Here is a 17,227-nt window from a genome sequence, read left to right on the forward strand (position 1 = left end):
CGCTGCTCTTTTTTCCATCACCATTTGCACCAGGAATTGTGTAGGCTGGGAGGGCAGGTCTGCCGTGTGTGTGTGTGTGTGTGTGTGTGTGTGTGTGTGTTGGTGTGCTTGTGCCCGACAAGGAGTCAGAATGAGAGTGACAAGCAGATGAGGAACACCTCTTGCATGTGCAGTCCCTGGTGGTGCTGCAGAGGGGAAAGGATGGGTCTCTGTCTAGCTTCTCATCCCAGATTTAAGAAAAGACTTCCACGTGCCAGAGTGTGGGCTAAACCTGGCTCCCTATGAGAAATAGAACCGTCCTCAACCCCAGACAAATTTCACTCTGCTCCAGGGGCAAGTTAGAGGGGAGGCAGTCAGACAGAGGGGTGGGGGCTTGAGGGAAGGACAGGGGCAAAAATAGGCAGAGTATCAGGCAGATAAAACAGAGCAAGTGTTCAAGGTCACAGACCAGCAAGATACAGAGGGCAAACTGGGGACAGAGGCAGGGACTGCTGAGGGACAAGGGCAGTGGGGGTAAGACAGGGTCATTCAGGGAGCTCAGGCTCCGGGGTGTGCTGCTCACCAGCTGGGTGACCTGGGCAGTTCACCAGCCTCTTGAAGCCTGAGTTTCCTCAACTGTAAACTGAGGCTGGGAGCCCCCACGTCCTAGGGCTATTGTGGGATAAGCAAGCTCACAGGCCTGGCTCCAAGATGTACAGTAGACAGGGCCCTGTCCTGCTCTCTGGGTCCTCATGGTGGGGGCAGGGGGGACCTAGTGAGAAATCCTCCCTCATTGACCCAGCCTGTATGAGCTGCAGAATGGGGAGGGCCCCCATCCGGGAGATTCTAGTCCAGAGGGAAACCAGTTACTTAGTGGGCAGACACCCAAGAAGAGCTCCCCTGGCCTTTTTCATTCTTTTAGTCCTTTGCCGGCCATCCCTCAAGACCTCGCTAGTTCCAGGGCCCTGCTGGCAGGGGTTGCAATGTGGGAGTTGGGAGTTCTGGAGGCATAAGAAGAAATTTCACAACCTGCCCCTTTAGGAACTCATAGTGCAACAGGGAGGCTCACCACCCAGAAACTAAGGAATGGAAACCATTGTGTGGGGCTTGAAGAGTTCAGGGCCAGGAGACAAGTGTCCGGGGAGAAGCTGGAACCTGGAAGATGGAGAGGACCAGTCCGGGGAAGTGGAGGGGCACTGCAGGCAGGGAGCACAGCTGGAGCTCACCTGGAGGGGCTTGCAGTGAGCTGTTGGTGGCAAATAGAGGACCCTAGAAACCCGAGTGATAGGCTGTGGGGATCAGTCCTCTGGGGATGTCAGACCTCAGGATTGTGGGCAGGATAAACAAGGGCTCCAGGGCTCTGTTTGGTCAGGAGTGAGGAGTGCAGCCAAGGGACCCAGAGATAGGTCCCCGAGGTCCGGATACAGGTGTTGGGAAGGTGGGGTGCTGAGTTCTCTCTCTCTCTCTCTCTCTCTCTCTCTCTCTCTCTCTCTCTCTCACACACACACACACACACACACACACACACACACACACACACACACACACGGTGCAGACGAGGGAAGGGCAACTGTGTCTGGAGGGAGTCCCCTCCTCCTGCTCTGATAGGCCTGGGGACAGGACCTCACTTACCATCCCACAGCCAGGTCCCAGCTGTGTTGACAAGCAGGCCTTTCCCCCTGGCTGGGGAGCTGCGATGTGGCATTGTTAAACTGGAAGTGAGTCACAGAGCTTTTCCTTCCTTCTCTTCCTCTCCACTTTGCTTGTCTGCATATTTTCAAGTTTCTCTCTCTAGCCCTCTCTCACACACACCCCTTTCAAAATCCATGAACTGTAAATAAGTGGTCTCTCAGCACACACACCTTGCTGCAGCACAGGGGAGAGGAGGGGCTTGGCTCAGGGTTCTGGTGCGAGTGTGGGACTGTGCGCCTGCGCACGCAGGTGTGGTGGAGTCTCTGACACTCTGGGTGTCTCTGAGTTTTTGAGCTCCTCAGTGTGGTTGAGTTCAGGAGGGTGTATCCGTGAAGCGAGCGGTCGCATATACAGGTCTGGGAGGTTGTGGTTGGAGAAAAGTTTCCATGGGGTGGCAGGTGCTCTGCATTCACCAGCTTTGGGGACAGGCATAGGTGTCCTCGACATCCGGGTGGCAGGATGGCAGGAGTGTGTTGTGCCGGAGATGTGTCCACATGGACATCCGCGTTGTGGAGGAGGGGGGCTGGGTGTGGAGGAAGTGTTTCTGCCTGTGTTTGTGAGGGCGCTGGTTGCGGGGGTTGCTATGCCTGGGCAGCCAGCCTGGCCCCTGACTGCAGATTGTGAAAGGGTTTGGGTTTGTGACTGAGGCCAGTGGCACACCCTCTGGTTACGTTTCCTTCAGCCTGGCTGTCAGCTGGGAGACGGCCCGAGTCACCATTGGTGGCTGTGGTCAGGAACAGTGTCACGTTCGCAGGGGCTCTCCAGGGGGTAGGGAAGCTCATCAGGCTGAGCACCCGTCCTAGAAAAGGAGTGAAGACAGGGCCTTGTCCCCTTCTGCCCCCCACCCCCACCCAGGCCCACCCAGCACCCAGAGCCCATCACAGTGAATGCGCACCAGGAGCATGGGGCCCACCAGCTACCACCAGGCCAGACTCGGCTCAGTCACCCCAGATGCCCCTCCACCAAGCAGGTGGGTCTGTTTCACACTTAGGAGCCTTCCCGGCTAGACTGCAAACCGCAGAAGGCAGGGCCTCTGTCTCCCCATCACCCATGTACAAAAGGAGGACAGGATGTCTACAGAAAGGGGTCACTGCACCCGGGGTGAGCCAGCAGTCTTGGCCATAGGGAATAGCGCTCAGCGTTCGTGCTCCCTTCCTTCTCCCCTCTCCCAGGAAAGAAACAATCCAGTCTGAGCCTCCCTTTGGGGGAGGGGGAGGGGATGCAGGTCCTTGGGCCATCTCTAGGGGGCGCCCACAGGCAGCCAGCATGTGCTTGTACCTGTCATGTGTTAAATGGGCAAAAGACAAGGTGGGCCAGGGGCAGGGGGAGAGGGGCTTGAGGATCTGCATGACGGGGGGACCTGCTGGGAGGGTTTGTCTGAGAGCTGTGTGACTTCTGTCACCCACTGGCCCTAGGAGGAGCACCAGGGACCCCTCTGAGAATTCAGTCCCAGGCTCACAGGGACTGGGCACCCTGGAGGGGATGGTTGGGATGGTCAGGCTGTCTGTCCCTGGATGTCTGAAGGCTCCACGCCTCCATCGATGGTGGAGGAAGGGCAATGCGGAATCATTGGAGTCTGGCTTTCTCTCTCCTCTGCAGTCCCCAAGGCGACTTCTCCCCACAGAGCCCCTGAAGGAGTTGAAAATCCCCTACTTCAGCCCCAGGAGGTGGCGGCAGACAAGGTGAGGGAACCATCCCCCAGCATGGGCCCTGGAGGGAAGGGTCACTTGAGGGACGCTTCCAAACCTGGCTGCCTTCTCCTGAGATGTACCCAATGAGTAGGGGCCCCTCCTCCCCATGTGACCAGGCTGCCTGTAAGCCTACATTGCCAGGAGGAAGGAGGCTCCAAGTTCAATTCTGAATTCAGGGGCGGCCTGGGTCCAAGGAGGAGCTGCCTTCCTCCAGCACTGCCCATTCATAAAGGGCATCTGTGCCCAGGCAACACCGCCCACCTGGGGCTGGGGGGCAGGGGCTGCTTCGAACACAGGGCCACAGTGAGAGCGGGACAATGCGTCTGTGTGCGCCCTGGCCGAGGTGCCGGAGGAAGCACGGTCGGCCGGAGTGTTAATGGGCCTCCTTCCTGCCCTGCCCACACCAGCTCCTCGGTGCTCATCCCCTCTCCCCGAAATGCCCTCTTCCGCTCAGGTCCCAGCACACACCCTCCATGGCCCTGGCCACAGATCTGTCCTGCTTTGACAAACATCCCTCTCAGCCTTCGGGTTTATGGCCTTTCCGTGTGCCTCCTTCATGTGGTTGGGAACCAACACATTGCTGCCCGGAGCAGAGGCGGGCCTGGGGTGGGGGAGGCCGGAGCTAGGCATGGGGGCGTGGCCTGGCCAAGCAGCCTGGAGTGGGGAGGAGGCCCAGGAGGGAACACAGAGAAGGGGCGAGCTCCGAGGGGTGAGCTCTGTCCTGAGGGAGGCCCAGGCAGCTGCTGCAGCCAGTAAGGGTCCCAGGAGAAGACAAGGAGACCATTCCTGAAGCAGAGGTCATTGCAGCCCATGTGATAGCAAGCAGCAACTCCAAGAATGCAAGCGGGGGAACTTGTGGGCTTGTTTATATTTTTTGGTTTTAAATGGAACATTTATTAAGCACCAGCAGTGACCTGTGCTAAGTGAAGTCCCATGAATTCATTATCTCGTTTAATTCTCACAACTCACCATTACCATCACCCCCATTTCACAGATTACCAAACAGGGGCCCAGAGAGGCTAAGTCACGTGTGCCCGAGTCCCAGAGCTGGTTAGTGGCGGAGCAAGGATCCAAGGCCAGGCAGGGCCCTTGTTGAAGGGAAGCCACTACACTATTTGCATTGTTGTCAGTCACCGTCCGGCTTTTATGTCCAGGCCCGGGACTGCCCAGTGGACAGGTTTCCCCCGCTGCACACAGCTGGGCCAAAGGGATAGACACAAGCACATCAGTGGAAGGAAGCAAAGGAAGGACATTTCTGGAACATATACTGTATGCCTGACACTGTGTTTTTACAGGTATTTTTTTGTTTTTAATCTCAACAATCCAATAAAGCAGACACTGCCCATTTTTTACAGGTGCACCTCAGCGAGGTTCGAAGTTATTAAGAGGCAGAGCCAGCACGTACACGTGACGCCAGACCACCAGCCTGATCTGCGTTCTGGGGGTCCAACCTGCGGGAAGGAAGGCGGAGAGGAAGAGGGAGGTGAGGCCCAGCCCCCACAGCCCCAGCCCCAGCGAACATCCTCTCTGCCTGCCTTTGTTCCTAAAACCGAAAAAGTGATGATGGTTTTCCTTCCTCTCTTTAAGAAAACAACAGAATCAAAACAAACAGAGAAGGGGAACTCCCCTCCTGTAGCTTTGCCAGAAATAAAAGGAAGATAGAGTCTCAGCCATGCCCTGGACCTCCCCACTGCTGGAACACGGGGTCCGAGAGGAAGGGAGAGCACCCCTCATGAAAACCCAAAGCTCCAGCACCCACCCACCCCTCGCCCCCTGCCCTGGTCCTGACTTGAGATTGGCCTGGCCCCTAGTCACCTCCCCTCCCACGATCCCAGACACCGATGCAGCCGAAAGTTTGCAGAGGGCTTTAGTAACTTCTAAGAAAGGGCCCAGAGGAAATAGAAACGTGGAGGTCCCAGAAATAAAAACAGCCCCCAACACGCACACCCTGACCCCCCACGGCAGCTCCCACTCAGGGCTCCCAGGCCCTGCTGCATTTCTCGCTCCTGAGCGCTCTGCACTGCAGCCCTCAGGAAGAGCTCCCCGAGTCCCTTCCTTCCTCCAGTCGGGCTGGTCTGTAGCTTAGTGGCTGCAGCGATCAGAGTCCAGAGTAGCCTCAGCCCCGTGGTATGTCATGCGGGACACCCACCCGAGGGCTGGTCAGGGCCCTCCCATTTATCACAGACATGAGCTTGTAGTTCCAAGATGTCTTGTGCAGATTGGTTCTTTTGGGATGACTGACAGCCGCAGAGATCTGCCCCCTGCATACAGGTTGGTGGCCTTAAAGGCTCAGCAGTGTCATCCTCATGGAGCCTGCCCTCACAGAACCCACCCATCAGTCAGCTTCACTCTTTGACAGGGACTCAAGGGCCAGCAGCACCTCTTGTAAACCGCCTGGGTAGGTTAAGGAATTTGCAGTCTGCACTCAAGTTCAGTCTGCAGAATAGTTTTCCCCCATTGAATTAGTCTCAGCAAATACTAAATGAGGACCTAGTTATGTATTCAGAACCGTACCTGGTTTGGGGGGACATGTGAGAAGACAGAGGGGTCTCCCAGGGACCTGGGAGAGATGACGGTGAGAGAGGGGGGTAGAGAAGGGTCTAAACTTCTCTCCTGTGGGAGCTGTGGGAAGTTGGAGGGGGAAAGTGTGCGGGTGCTGGCGCTAACAGTTTAAGGATGGCCACAGCACAGGACCCTGAGCTCCCAGAGGACAGGGGCTGTCTGTCTGTCTTGTATTCCAGGGCTGACAGGTCCTGCACTTACTAAGTGCTCAGTTGGTGTCTGCTGGACAAATGGCCACTGTTTGGGCTTCCCTGGCAGCTGAGAGTCACAGGTCAAAGAAAGACTAGTCTGAGGGCGGAGCTGAGGCCCTGTCTTCTACTCCTCCGAGCAGTCCCTTCGCCTCAGCACCCCTGTGCCTCGCTTCATCCTCTCTCCTCTCAAGTCATCCTCCATCCAAGTGACCTCTGGAGTTATGGTGCCAAACCACAGGTCACCACGCACTGCCCTCCCTCAAAAGCCTTTGCTGTCTCCCCATTGCCCACCAAAGAACGCCTAGGACAGCTGCCTCCTGCCCCACAGCTTAAGTAAGAACTGTGGTTGGGAGCCCAGGCTCCACACTCAGGCCCTGGATTGAGTTTCTGGATCTACCCCTTACCAGGTGGTGACCCAGGACAAGTCACCAATACTTCCCCGCCCTCTGTTTCCTGTCTGTAAAACGGGGGCGCTAAGAGTGTTCTTTCACAGAGGTTTGGTGTCGAATGAGGTACATCCTGCATAGGGATACACAGTGGGTTTTCTCAGGACCATAGTTTTGTCTCCCTGCGGTGCAGGAAGCTTCTTGAGGGCAGGCACCACGTGACAATTGCCCTGCGTTCTCTCCCAGGTCCCAGCTCCCTGTTGCACCGTGCTGGGAGCTCAGTAATGCCTGCGGACCAGGGGTCAGAGCCCAGAAAGGGGGCTCAGAGCTGGTGGATTGGATTCCTCCCCAGTCCAGGCACACTCCTCCTCAATTGTTAAGACCCTGCTCTGTCTGCTTCCTCCAGGAAGCCTTCCCTGATGCTCAGGTTGGCTCAGGCCCCTCGTGTCTCCACTGCACTCTTGGCAGATAAGTCTTGATCAATGCACTATTATAGAGCAGTTCTCAGTTTAGGCAGCTGACTTGAAGGGGCCTGTGCCCCCCTCTCATTCCTCTGAGGGGTCTGGCTCAGCCGCAGCCCAATGAGGTTTTGATGAACAAATTGATGAATTTGCTCTGTGACCTTGAGCAAGTTCCCTCTGTCCTGTTCTAACAAGGGGAAAGCACTATATTTCTCTGAGAGAGAGCGAGGAAGGGCCCTGAAGGTGGAGGGGATAAGGACAGGAAAGGAATGGAGAGCTCTGTGACACCTGCTATGGCCACAGTGACTCACCCAGGGAGAGCCAGGGTAGGGAATTGCTTTATCCCTGATGTGCCCCTGGTTGTGAGCTGTCCCACATGAGATGGAGGTGTCTGTTTCCAGGCTCTTCCAGCCAGTAACCTGGTCCCCAAGGCCTTCCCACTGGCCCTGCCCCACCTTCCTGGCCAGCAGCACCGGTGACCTTGACCCAGTCACCATTCGTTTCTGGATCTCCATGTTCTCCTCTCTACTGACCAGGGCTTAAGGTACCATCATGGGCTGCTGCCAGGGATGGAGTCCTGGCTGGCTGACCCTCCTCCCACCCGCTGGGATGTTGGTCCAGGCAGGCTGGTTTCAGGTTTCAGCTTTCGGAGTGTTTTCCTGTCTAGGGCACTTTCTATTTTTTAATACTTTTCCTATTGCAGCCAAACAACAAAAAAGGAAATTGGTGAGCCTTCTACTGGCCAGAAGGGCGGGGGTGGGGGGTGAGCAGAACCCACCCAGGGAAAAGCCAGAGGCAGGGCTGGAGGGGAAGAGGCCCCTCTAACCCTTCCCCAACCTCCCACTCCCCTCCCCACCAGGCTGACTCATTGTTTTGCAACAAACAGCAGGCAGCCAGGCAGCCTCTCCAAGTCCGACTCAAAGCAGGCTCGGTTCAGTCCTGGTCCTCCCAACAGCCCAGCCAGGCCCAGAACGATTGGGTTATCTCTGCATCCCCTTTGTTTGGGGCGGTCACTTGCTTCACCCATTGTAAATAAACTCTGGGCATGTGAGGAAAGAAGGAACCCCATTATCTGTTATCTTCAGGGTCCCCCTGTGGATGGATGGGGCAGGACATTCAGAAATCCCTCTCCCCCAAAGAGGCTTTGCCAGCGGAGAGGAGGGATTTCAGACCACAGCATCCAGAGATTGGTGCCTGAGTTCAAATCCCAGCTTTGCCACTTACTACTGGTGACTTTGGGCAAGTCACTGACCCTGTCTGCTCCCTACCTGCAAAATGCCTGGGTCATAGTACCAACCTCATAGAGTTGTTCTGAGCATTAATGAGTTCATATTGACAAAAAGCTATATAAATGATTTTTTTAAAAGAGCTATATATAAATGTTATTAAATGGGGGAGATAGGGGTGGCTATAAATAAAAAATAAAATAAAAGCACTGGCCAAGGCCAGGCTGGGAGGGGATTTTCTGGTCCTCGATCTCCCCACCCCCTCTCTTCACAGCAGGCAGGGTTTCCTCACTCACTCTGCATCCCTGAGCTAAGGCCATTGATGGGCCTCAGCAGGACAGGCCACTCAGGCCCCAAGCTCCTTTTCAAATGGAAGTGGTGCAGGGGAAATCCTCCGGGGAGGTAGGCGCCAGCCTGGGAGGGTCTGGCCACCTGACCAGTTGCCCGGAGAGGCTTTTTGGCTTCCTGCCAGAGCTTTTGGAATTTCAAAAAGATATCACCATGGACAGCCCGCAGGGGTGAAGTGGTGGAGGGAGAGGGTTAGTGCTGCAAACTTTCCCTGAAGTCCCATCATGGAACCTGTCCTGCTATTTCGTCCGGACTGATGTCCCCAAATAGCTGGTTTCTTCGTCTCAAGTTCCAGATTCAGATTCTGGTTATGTCACTGAACAGCCGCAAGCCTTTGGGCAGGTAGCGCTCTCTCTCTCTGAAGCTCCATTTCCTTGTCTGTAACAGGAGATCAAGAGCCCGCCTTGCACGGCCAGCAGGGGATTAAATGAGGCAACACAGGCACAGCTCTGGCAGCAGCTCCTGGGTGCCAACTCCTTACCCCCAGCTTGACTCCATTTGACAGTATACTGGTTCCCACGCCCTCCCCACCCCCCACTCCCTTGCTTCCTGCATCCTTTCTGATGAGTCTGAGCACCTGAGAGCAGCTTCTCAGTGTCTTCCTTCCTGGTTCCCCCCAAAGTGCCAACATTGCACAGAAGTTAACAGTGCACATCAGAGCCCCAGGGATGAGGGTTGATATCCAAGCTCTTCCATCACTAGCTGTGTGACCCTTGTGGTCCTGGGTCCTCTCCAAGCCTCTTTCCTCATTCATTCATTCAGCAAATATTGCTGAGTGCCCACTCTGTGCCTGACACTGCAGGGTGCTGTAGGTACGGTGATGAATGAAACATTGCCCTCAGAGAGTTACAGTCCAGCAAGGGAGGCAAATATTAAATGCACATCCAAACCCATAATTATTGAGTGCTACAGAGAGTGAAGGGTGCTGTGGGATAAGAATCTTTCCTGGAGGGCTTAAGAGAAGGTCTCCTGAGCTTCATGCCAGGACCTGAAGGATACCTACGACTGATAAGAGCTGAAGGAATGATAAGAAGCAGAGGCAGAAAACACTGCACAGGCCGCAGAAATACTGTGCACAAAGGCCCTGAGGTCAGAAGGGTTTGGAACTCAAACTGAGAGGGGTCCACAGAGAGTGAGCAAAAGAGGCTCAAGATGAGGGTGGAGAGTAGAAATGGCCAGATCTGGTGAGACCAGAAAGACCTTGGGGAAGACTTTGGACTAGAACCATTGAATAGCTTTAAGGGTTGGAGGCATGTGGTTAGAGCTCTTTCAAGAATGTCTCCAGAGCTGAATGGATAATGGCTTGGCATGGATTCCAGGAGATGTGGCTGGACTAGGAAGAGACCGTGGAGCCGGAGAGATGGGAGCAGAGCCAAGGCATGCTTAGGGAGTGAGTACAATAGGAACTGGTGACAGGGTAGTTATGCAGGTGAAGGAGAAGGTATCAAACACAACTCTTGGGTTTCTGATGTGGGAAACAGGGGTGGAGTGTAGGGCCGGTTATTGAAAGAGGAAGCCTCAGGGTAAAGGCAGCTTCACTGGGAAGAGGGATAGGAGGAGTTTAGTTTTAGAGATGTATGTTTAAAATATGTATATCAAGTAGGCAGCTGGATACATCGGCCTAGAGTTTACAAGGGAGGTCTAGATTGAAAATTGGAAATTGTAGAAATGGAATCAACATGGGAATGGCCAATATTGCCTGGGAGAGAATAATTAATGCTAATCAAAGAGGACCAGGCCCTGGGCCTGAGGAGCACCCCATTTAAGTGTCAGGCGAAAGTGGAGCCTCCGTTTTTATCATCTGTGAAATGGAGATGACAGTACGCTTAGCTCACAGCAGAAGTGAGGGTTATAGTATTAAGTAATGGGTGGGAGGAATGTACCCAGGGTCTAGCACACAGCAATTGCCAAGTAATGCGGTAGGATGGGTAGGAAAGCTGTGATGATGCATTTAGTCAGCAATGTTCTTCATTTGCAAGTGATAAGAACACAAACTAGCTTTAGAAAAAGAGGAGTTTACGTGAAGGCTTTGGGATATCTCCTACAATCAGAGGAAAAAACTGAATCACCAAACCAGGCACAAAGGGCAGGAACGTGGTCCTTCAAGAGACGCTCACTAAGCCTCTCATCTCTGCTTCCTGTTGGGATTGGCTGCTTTTTCTCACTACTTCTGACTCACCCTGCGTGACAGGGGCCACGGCTGCTGGCTGGGCCTGCATCTCACACCTCAGTGTTTGGTGGACCAGACTGCTCCGGTATTCATGCTCTTGCTGACACTAAGCTAACGAAGTCTCAGGGCAGGATTCTGAGTGGCTCAGCTCCGTGCAGAGCCCACCCTTGCACCACTCTGTGTGGGGAGCAAAGGGGCTGCTGCCTAAATAACACGGCAAGGCCATGTCAGGGGAGGGGGAGGGCTGCTAGGTTAGTAAAACTATTGGTGGCCCCTCAAATTATGAACCTGGAAATGTGCTTGCAATCAAGAAAGGGAACTAATTTGGTACCTACAGTTGACTAACAACAAAGCCCAACACCTGGCTCTGTTGCCATCTATGGATGCCTGACACTCCCTTAATAACCCTCCTGGCCCTCCCCCACCCCCCAGCGCGCCATCGCCTGGCCTCACCAATAACCTCACCTCGTCTCCTGGCCCCATGGCGTTACCACCCTCCCTCCAGCTCGTCCTTGCAGATGGACCTCCTTTTGGCCCCACTCTGAAAGGTCCCTTTTTCAGAGCATTAAATGGCTATCCTAGGATTGAGGCCATTTTCCTTGGACTGACCTCTCAAACTTTCCCCTTCCTCAGTCACCTCCCCTCTCATATCAGTCAGGCTCAGCTTACCCCACACCTCCTCCGGAGACAGCCCCCTCCCACTGGCCTCCTGCTAAACTGGCGAGGCGGGGGGCAGGGTGGGTACCCACCGCTGGCCATGCAGGGAAGCTAGGGGGCCCTTCTGTCCACGTCCTTCACCTCTCTCACCCACTCACTGAGTGGCTGAATGACACCGATACGCCCATCTGACAGAGAAGGAACAGACTCAGTAGCTGACCAGGACTTGAATCCAGACTGATGACCGCCCCCAAACCTTCCCTGTAAACCGGCGCAAGCACCGTGTGGCCCCACGGGCCAAAATTTGCCCGCAGTCAACTCCAGTGCAGCGCAAGAGCCAAGATGGTTCTTACACGGTGGGGAAAACGTCAAAAGAAGCATAAAGTTTTGGCACATGTGAACATCCCATAAAATTACAATCTCAGTGTGCTTAAATAAAGTTTTATTGGAACACAGTCACGGCCCTTTGTTTAGATGTTGTCTCTGGCGCTTTCGCCGCCCTACAACGGCAGAGCTGAGCAGCTGTGACGGGACCGATCGGGCTGAAATGTGAACAGTGGCCCTTCACAGAAGTTTGCCGGCCATTGCTGTCACAGGCTTGACCACTGGCCTGCTTTACCCAAGGCCCCAAGGAGTTTAAACACCCCGCCTACCCGTGGAGTGCTGAGCCTGCTGTGGAACCTTGGAGGGAAAGAGCTTTCTGAGAACTTCCAGAAAGTGCTTCTGAACCAACCCCTACTGGGGTCCCCCTGGCTGAACTAGGCTGTCCTTCCCGGGGTCAGCTGTGGGAGACCCTCACCCCAACAGGCCCTGACCCATCTGGAGTGCGTCTGGGACTTGTTTGGTTTTCCAGGAGCCAGTGGCAAGAAGAGAAGCAGAAGGAATGAATGGGTCCCCTCCAGAAGAAGGGGTCTGAGCTTTGTCCTGGAGACTAAGCGGGGTCAGGAAAGAAAGCACTAGGCTTGAAGGCTGGCATGTAGTAGGGGCCTGATGACCGGCAGCTTTGGGGAGAAGGAGGCGGGCAATGAGAAATCCTGGAAGCTCCTGCCTTTTGCTTGCCAGCAAGGGGCTCTGTGTGAACTAGAAAAAAGGCGCCTCCCCGGCCAGCACACACAGCCCTGCCCACACCGGGACGCCTGCGGAGAGTGGGGTGGGAGCCGAGCTGCAGCCCCCATGCCCAGCCTCAAACCAGGCACCTGAGTGCACTGAACACACACTTCACAGCTGGGCAGCCCTGCCGGACCCGAGAGAGAGGCCCTGGGTGGGGTGCCCTGATTTTCCCCCATCTTCGCTGCTAACTCCCGGCCAGTCCACAAACCCTCCTGGGCTTCCGTTTCTTCTTCTGTAAAATGGGGATGCTGGGCCTGTCTTCCTCCAGCAGTTCTGAGGATGAAATGAGGGAGCAGATGTGGAAATCAGGGGAGCAAGGTTTGGGTGTTAGTCCAATGACTGAATGGAAGCCTGCTGTTTGGGGTCCCCCACAAGCTGCTAGTTCACAGGAAGGGCTTTGTTGTTGAAGTTTTTCGACACTAGATGTTGCAGAGAGTTTGGAAAGCAGAAGGCTGTATTGCCTATAGTCTACCATAGCTAATATCACCCTACATTTTATCCTGCTTTTTGGGGCGGGGGGCAGGTAGAAGCTCCAGGGAGGGGAAGACCCTAGAGCAGTACTTCTCAGACTTCACTTTGGGGTCTTTTAGAAACCGGACGCTGACGCAGCAGGTGTGCTGTGTGGCCCGAGGGTCCACACTGCTAACAGGGTCCCAGATGATGGCCATCTAAGGGCCGCGCTCTGTCACAAGGACCCCGAAGACCCTAGAACAGCCTGAGGACCATGGGGCCAGGGTTTGTTTGCCCTAAGGGGGCAGTGGGAGCAGGGGAAGCTTCTGGCATCCCTGCAGTGGGGCTTCAAGAAGTAGGGGCAGGGGCAGGCTCCCCGACGCCTGGGAGTAGCCCTGCCACACCGCCAGATCTGGAAACCCTGGGAGGGAAAGCCTTCGAAAAGGCCCAGGACCCTGGGTAGGGGCGGGGAGGGGGCACCGAAGCTGGGGATGTGGGGAAGGGGTGGTTTCCCAGATCAAAGCGGGGTTCCCAGCCTTTGATTCAAAAACAAGCACCCTCTCTGGAGGCTGACCGGAGTTTGGGGCTGGCTGGCCTTGGGGCCTGGGGTGTGAGTGGTCAGAGACCCCGGCTGGTGGTCTTTTTGCATAACAGCTTGGCTGCCTAACAAAAGGGCGGTCCTTGAAAGACTGTATGGGGCTGTTAAAAGCTTCCGGCAATGGCTTAATTGGGGGCGATTACAGTGTCCTCCCCAGGAAGACCAGCCCTTCAAAGGCCAACCAGGCCTGGCTCCACTGCCCTCAGCACCTTTCCCCAGGGCCACGCCCCACATGGTGGCCCTGCCCCCAGCCTCTCCCCTCCCCCGACTTGACCCCCTTCCCTGCAGCTCCCTGCAGACCCAGGAAGTGGGCGATGGGACCCTTTGGCCAGCCTGTCTGGGGGGATTCCGTCCTGGCCCCTGGACCATCAGCACCATTTGTTCACACAGTTTGGTCTCGTGGCTGAGTCTGGGGTGCGAGGGCAGGGAGGCTGAGCTAGAGACACAAACAGCCCCAGAATCAGCGCACCTGGAACGGTGTTGCTGCCTGTCCCCCAGGACACCTAGACTGCCTCTGAGCACCCCCTTGAGGTCCCTTACCAGCCCCTCTCCCCAGGGTCCCTGCCTGTTGGGAACCTCACAGGTGGGTCACAGGTGGGTCCCATGGCCTACCACACATTCTTCTCCCAGACATCTGCTGAGCACACTACCTGGGAGGCAGTGCTGGTTCACAGGTGACCAGACAGGGACCATGGCTGGGAGGAGTGAATAGGCAGAATTATTAGGGCGTGATCCAAGGTGAAATGACGTGAGCTATATAAACAGACCCCCACCTTGGGTGGAACTAGGGGAACAGAGGGGCAGGGGAGAATTTCTGGAAGCAACAGAGCTCAGAGTTAGAACGCAGTCGGCTCAGTTTAGCCCATTTGCCAACCCTGATGTTAATAGCAAGACCGCAGCTGGCTTTGCTAACAGACCTTGCCCACCCAACCAACTGGGGGATCCTTTGGGAGGGGAAGTGGTAGAAATAGTTGCTCATGGGCCTTGGTTCAGATGCTTCCCCAGAGCCCAGTACAGTCTCCAAATACTTTCACTGGCTAAGCCAACCTATGGGGAGCCGCCTTAAAGGACACTTTGGGTGCTGTTCCCTCTCTTGTCCCTTTAGGCCTGTCCCCAAACAGAGGCCCTCTTTCCTCTTCCAGGCCTTCAGGTGGCTGTTTCCTCCCCTCTCTCTGCCCTCACCCCCACCATCGGGTTGGTTGACTCGCCAGTCCTGCTCTGAGGTCAGGAATGCTGGAGCCAAGGGCCTCTGGGATTTCCACATCCCAGGAAAGGAAAGTCCATCCTTTTTCCAAGGTGAAGCTGGAACGCAGGGAGGCTTAGGCCTGAACTGCAGGCTACAGAAAGCCTCCATTTGACATCCCCAGCCTGTTCTGAGTCCTCTCTAGGGGGGTGTCCTTGACTACCTGCTTTGTCCACCTGACAACTTCCCTGTCATGTCCCCAGAACCTTCTCTGGCCCTCAGAGGCCCCTCCAGGGGAGGGCCAAGTCAGCAGAGGCCCTGACGGAGGGCTGGGGACAGAGGCTCCGAGCAGAGCCTTCTGACTGTACCCCCAGCACCAGGCAGGTGCCCTGCCTTTGATTTTCAGCAATCGCTTATCTCAGGGACCTGGCTGCTGGTTCTATCTGTGGCATTGTATCTGAAGGCTCCTGGGGGCGGAGCTGCCCGCAGATATCGCCGTCAGGCAATTCTGCAGCCAGCCAGCCTCCGCCTGGCAAAGAAGCCATCCAGACTGCCAGATTTGTCCACTCAAGATAAAACCTGAGTGGCCCTGCACAGGGCGTGCAGTGAGGACGAGTAGACATGGCTAAGAAGCAGGGATATGCAGACTAGGAAAGGAGCTGTCTCTTACCCCCATCCTGCACCCCCAGACTCACTCCTTTACTCCTAGAGTGACCAACTGCCCAATTTGCCTAGGACTGAGTGGGTTCCCAGGATGGGACTTTTCCCAGGAAGTTTTAAATTGAAAACCTGGACATACCCGGGCCAACTACCCTGATTCACTCAGGATGGAGGGGTTTCCTAGGACGGGCTTTCAGTGTTAAAACTGGAACAAGTTGGTCAACCCCCTCTCCCTTGTAGCCTGGCCTCTGCCCCCACTAGTCCCCTGAGACAGTACACAAAGGCCCCTGCCAACCTTCCAGCACCAGTTCCTGCTGCCTCTTCTCCCTACTCCAGGCCCCTGGGTGGAGGGCCTGGTGGAAGGCCTGGTGCAGTGGGGGTGGGGCAAGAGGTTGGGGAAGTGAGGCCTTGCTCGTCGTCCCACCCTCTGTAAGCCAGTTTCTGGGCCTGTGCCCTTTATCACCCCCTCACACTATCTGACCGTTGAAGGAGTATCTCCTCACCCACCCCAGCCTTGCCCTGACTCAGATAAGCTGAGAGGCCACCCCAGGAAAACAGAGGTGAAGCTGCGGCCTGGGTCCTTCCCTGCCCTCAACCTCCCTGCCTGGCCCTTGGCCTGACCTTGGCCAGAGAAGCAGCAGGGCCTCCTCTAGGGGCTTACACAGCCCGGGTGGACAGGAATTCCTATGCTCACTGACAGATGACAAAACCAAGGCAGGAGAATCGATGTGGGATGTGGCCTGCCCGAGGTTGCTGGGCCCAACCCACAGAATGTGGGGGCTGGAAGGGGCCTCAGAGCACACCCACAGACCACTGTAAGGGTGTCTCCTGGAGGGTGTCTATTGGGTCCAGCCAGGGAGAAAGACCCACAGATGAAGATTCAGCACTTCTGGCTCCCAGCTGGTCTTGGGCCTGCCTCCCAGACCAACCCAGCCCAGGGCCCCCAGGTCCCCTGTAGGTTTCTCCCCGCAACAAGGCCTGTTCTTTGTGCCAAAGCTCTGCCACGCACAAGTCCCCCTGGGTTCCCATTGCTCTAGGACTGCTGGACATTCCCGACCTTCCCTAGACCCCACTCTAGACCCCAAACACCAGGGGCCTACTTCCATCCTCCGGGTGGTAGCTGTGGCCGCACAGAATTCCTCGTGGTCCTCTAACGTGCCAAGTCCTTTCTGCTTCTGCTCACCCTGTGTTCCCCCACCCCACAGGGAAGGGACATCCTTCCTTCCCCTGGATCTGTGGAAACCCTATTGGTCCTTTGAGGTCCTGCTCGCGTGTCTCCTCCGACAGGAAGCTTCCTCGAACATGTGAGGCAGCAACATGCTCTTCCCCAAATGGCTCGTCATGTGCCAGACACTGTGCTGAGCCCTGGGTCTCATTTAACCCTCACACGAGAAACTGAGGCCCAGAGAGGGGAAGTCACAGGCCCCAGGTCACAGGATCCAAACAGACAGAGGCAGGGTCAGGCTCTGGCAGTTTGGATCCAGAGCCTGAATATGCCTTCTGCTCCTCTGCTAGGGCCCCTCACACACCGCAGGGCATGTGAGCCTTTTACATCCTACCTTGGTCTAGAATCTCCTTAGGGCAGGGACCAGATACCTGGAGTGGTTTCCTAAGGAGCCTTAGCATTTGCTTAGAGAGCTCAGAGAAGGACCTTTAATTCAGGCCCCTACATGGCCCTAGAGGAAAGTACAGAATTATTATTACTGCTCACACCAATTTCTGAGGAGTCCCTGCCTGGCTTCTTTTTGGCTCTGGGGGCCTGGTCCCAGCTAGAGTGTGGGATGTGGGTGGGGCAGCCAGAGAGGGGCTGGGAACTTGGTGCCTGGGGGGCTCCAGGAGCCTCCCCCAACTGCCCTCTCTCTG

General features: G+C 55.8%; 1 long non-coding RNA gene across 1 annotated transcript; it reads left to right on the forward strand.

The window, feature by feature from the left end:
• Positions 1-1,977: 1,977 nt before the first annotated feature.
• LOC139440963 (uncharacterized) lies at positions 1,978-5,024 on the forward strand. Its single transcript, XR_011651294.1, has 4 exons — positions 1,978-2,025; positions 2,527-2,641; positions 3,271-3,353; positions 4,718-5,024. It is a non-coding gene; the product is annotated as an uncharacterized lncRNA (long non-coding RNA).
• The last annotated feature ends 12,203 nt before the right edge of the window (positions 5,025-17,227 follow it).

The sequence above is a fragment of the Desmodus rotundus genome, chromosome 5 (assembly GCF_022682495.2).
Source record: "Desmodus rotundus isolate HL8 chromosome 5, HLdesRot8A.1, whole genome shotgun sequence".
Taxonomy (NCBI): domain Eukaryota; kingdom Metazoa; phylum Chordata; class Mammalia; order Chiroptera; family Phyllostomidae; genus Desmodus; species Desmodus rotundus.